General features: G+C 38.5%; 2 long non-coding RNA genes across 2 annotated transcripts; both read left to right on the top strand.

Moving 5' to 3' along the window:
- The first annotated feature begins 630 nt into the window (after nt 1-630).
- LOC116164400 lies at nt 631-1,159 on the top strand. The gene is made up of 3 exons (XR_004143888.1): nt 631-882; nt 938-1,094; nt 1,141-1,159. It is a non-coding gene; the product is annotated as an uncharacterized LOC116164400 (long non-coding RNA).
- A 47-nt stretch (nt 1,160-1,206) lies between these two features.
- LOC116164401 lies at nt 1,207-1,720 on the top strand. Its single transcript, XR_004143889.1, has 3 exons — nt 1,207-1,304; nt 1,362-1,488; nt 1,535-1,720. It is a non-coding gene; the product is annotated as an uncharacterized LOC116164401 (long non-coding RNA).
- Nucleotides 1,721-3,813: the final 2,093 nt, after the last annotated feature.

Below are 3,813 nucleotides of genomic sequence, written 5' to 3' on the forward strand. Positions count from 1 at the left end.
CCGCATCCGTGGGACACGCTGAAAGGGAAAAAGAAAACAAAACAAACACAAAGGAAAATCTGGACAAACACGTAGCCTGGTTACAGCGGTGATCAAAGATCTGTTGCCGGCCGCTCGTCGGTGTAGGTCGAGGTTAAACTAAAAGAGTGCAAAAAAAAAATCCCAGGCGCCAGAAGCTGTATATAAGGTATCTAACAGATCGTGGACGGTTCTGCTTCCGCTTCCAAAGCAGACGAAACTGGCTGAAGTCAGACTCAGGAACACTAAATAGAAATAAACGAAAGTAGGAGAGACGAAGTAGGCGAAGAAAGACAGGTGCACAATTTTTATTTATTCGGTAATCAATATAAAGTTCTGAAGAGATAGGTTAATTAGGGGAAGTGATAAAATTGGTTTTTGTATTTCACGGGACAACAAAAATTAGGTGGTGCGAGAATTATACCTGACGGCAACAAGAATAGTATAACAAAGGTTAGTGCCAGTAGACGTATACCGGTCAATGTTATTGATCAAAGTTAAAGTTTGCAGGTTGCCGTGGAAAGATCTTTCATCGAGACGTGCAAGTAGAGTGCTGCAGACAGACAGCAGTTATTCAGATTTAGGTAACTCTTGTTTTAGTCTTACAAAAATTTAAAGTAGTTGAAATGAATCACCGTGAAGCGGTAGTTGTATTGCACCTGACAGTTTTATACTTGAACTACAAAGGTAGTTGTCAAATATTAGTTTACACAAATTATAATTATAAACAGATTTTATTGAATAGATAGGTATGTGTGAGGTGAATGATTAAGGATATGAATGCATAACTGAGGACAAGAGATTACAGGGAGATAAGATAAGAGGGAAAAAGATAAGAAGGAGTAAGGGAAGAGAAGAAAGGGAGTGAGTGACTTCAGGGGTAGTTTTGGGAGAGGTTGCTGACCTTTTGGTGTTTTAGTAGCCGATGGTTGTATAACTGAAGATGGTTCTTCGGAAGCTGGTATAACTCGGGGTAGATACAACAATAGGTGTGCCTCGGCTTCGATAACCCTTGGTGCTATCCTGAAGTTCTGATAGAAGAAATGGAAGTGACGCTGACGAAGACGGAAGAATAGGTAGTGTCCAGTGACGTTCGATTAATTATATAAAATTGATTTCCAGAGAGAATAGAATGGCTAAAAGAATTTATACCTAAATCCCGTGCAAGATGGTAATAAGTTGGCTTACCTCTACAGGTGTTGAACGAGCCTAAGTTTTATGCTGCCATGTGGTTAATGATCCGCATAACGCGTAAAACGCCAAATCACAATTGGAACAATTGAAACGTAAGTAAATAATAATTACGGCGTAAATGTAGCTTAAATTCTTGATAATCCTCACAGATGAGCCGGATAAAACCCAGTTAAGAATTTGTAGCTTCACCACATACAGACAAGTGTCTTACAATGCCACAGGAAGAATGAATTCGGGGAAAAATCAAGAGCACTAGGGATTCCCCTTATCTATTAGGTAATACAAATAATGAAACCGAAAGTTTCCTAAATTCAAATTGTAGGACAAAGAAAGAAGACCTAGATAAGCTGAGAGAAAGAATAGGAAGATTTTTAAATGTGAACAGTTCGATGTTATCAGTAAGATTAAGATGTGAAATCACAGAAGAGAAAGGAACAATGAACTAGGAAAATTGAAATGTTATAACCCGTAATTAATGGACAAGACATAAAGTAAAAACCCAAACCCAACCCACCCCAAACAAATTAAAACCCAGGAAAATCCCCAATAAAAAAAAATAGACCAACCCCTGGAGCTGACAGAAAATAGAGTACTCCTGAAACCCGTCCCATAGAATAGAAAACAAGGAAAGATGAAGAGTGAAGAGCTCAGATAGAGGAGCGAAACTTACATTCGAAAGGAAAATGAAAGAAGTGAACGTAAGCCTCTAAGGTAGACCTGTCCTTAAAACATTCCCAACCTGCCGCCCGAATTGAATGTAAATTAAACCTAGATTCTGGAGAAAATATAGAAAATTAACCGTTACAAAAATCTTATCCACTCCCCAAGGTCATGATCTTGGGAAAACCCACTCCATGACCTTGTGACGTCACAAAATCCAAGATAGTCTGCCCCTGTTTCACTATTTCTAAGACTGCTGGTTTTGTCAGCTTAGTAAACTGCTTGTATAAGAAAATGGTCATTTAATCCTACAAATTTAATGGTACGTTTTCCCAGTCCTACGCTTGTAAATGTTGAACCTGCGCAGATCATTAGCTACCTCTGCTGTTGAGAATTTTCACAGAGAAAAAACTGGCAGTCTAGTCGAACCCAATCTACTCACGAAGATTCAGTCTTTTATTAATCACTGAAGAAACCAAGAGGGTGGCTGCTGGACTATTAGCTGTTATAGTCCAGTCATTATATACCAAAAACGGCAAATAGAAAAAATAATTCGTTTAGTCCCAATTTTTTCTGAAATGTGTGGTGGAAGGTCTCTTGATGATTGTCCCGAGCGATTTCGTTGTCACTGGCGGTGAGCTCATAGAGGACAATTTTCTAAATCGAAAGTTCATCATCGATTTCCAGCTAAGGGCTCTTAAAGGTGAGCAATTTTACAAAAAAAACTAACGTTTTCTTATAGCTCATTTCCTGTTCACTTTTTAGGTACAAGTGGATGGTTGTAGGGAATTAAATTTCCTTCCAGAATCATCGACATGTGTGGTGTTTATGCTTCGACAGTTCGACTGTACCCACAAAAAACAAGAATAAAGAGAAATTTCGCGAGCGAAGATAATGTGCAATTCAGATGTACGTACAATCCCTCACTGTGTTCTTTACTGGGTGAAGGTGTCCATTGTCACCTCTTTTCCAGCCCCATTGTTCTGGAAAAAGTGATTTCTCCAGGCCACTGCTGAACTACGAAATTGTTACCCTACGACCCACCATTTTCGAGAAATAGTCGAAAAACCGCACATTTACCCCCCACCCCTCCCTTCGGTGACACCGAAATCACTTGGTTCTTGACTACACGATCATCAGTGGACCTTCAACCACACATTCCAGAAAAATTGGAACCACACGAATTATTTTTCCTATTTTTCCTAGAATAACTGGACTATTAAACACAATATTAACTGAAGAAATGTGCACAAGGGTAGAGAATGCGGCAACTCAATTGTTGGTGAAATTACAGAAGATGCACTATTTTATTAAATGTGGTTTGGAATTTTTCTTATTGGACTCGCTTTAATATAAATTTGACGATCAAAGCGTTCGCAGTCAGTGTTCTCATTATTTTCAACAACACAGCATGAGCTTTTATCAAGTCATCACGGTAATAAGATTTCTTCAATTACTACCCGGTTATTATTTCAATTTACTGGTTAACAGAATTATGCCTTTGTCATTCCTAATAGTAGGTACCGCTATTCGATTTGTCTCTCCAGGTATGAATTTAAGTAATTGATGGTCAACCGATTATTAAGCGCAAACGGATTAAATTTACTTGTAGAACGAATTATTAAAAAAAAAATATCGCAGCGGGGATTCGCGCACGTATTCGGATGATAAAGGATCGATTTGTTCGTTGGGGTATGATTTGCAAATAACCGAGTGCTTACCCGAGCGACCTTATCATTGGTTCAAAAATTGTGAAGTATTACGGAGAAAAAATTCCACAACTGATAACATTAGCTAGACATCGTTACATGCCTAACTTGGATTTAGAGGCCCTGATGATACTTGTCCGCTAGTAACAATTCTCACTTTACTCATTTTTTTTTTCCTCCAAAAACGATGTTTTCCTATGAAACTGTCCTAGAAATAGTATGTTGGTTCTCC

This window comes from Photinus pyralis, unplaced genomic scaffold (assembly GCF_008802855.1).
Source record: "Photinus pyralis isolate 1611_PpyrPB1 unplaced genomic scaffold, Ppyr1.3 Ppyr1.4_LG2, whole genome shotgun sequence".
Taxonomy (NCBI): domain Eukaryota; kingdom Metazoa; phylum Arthropoda; class Insecta; order Coleoptera; family Lampyridae; genus Photinus; species Photinus pyralis.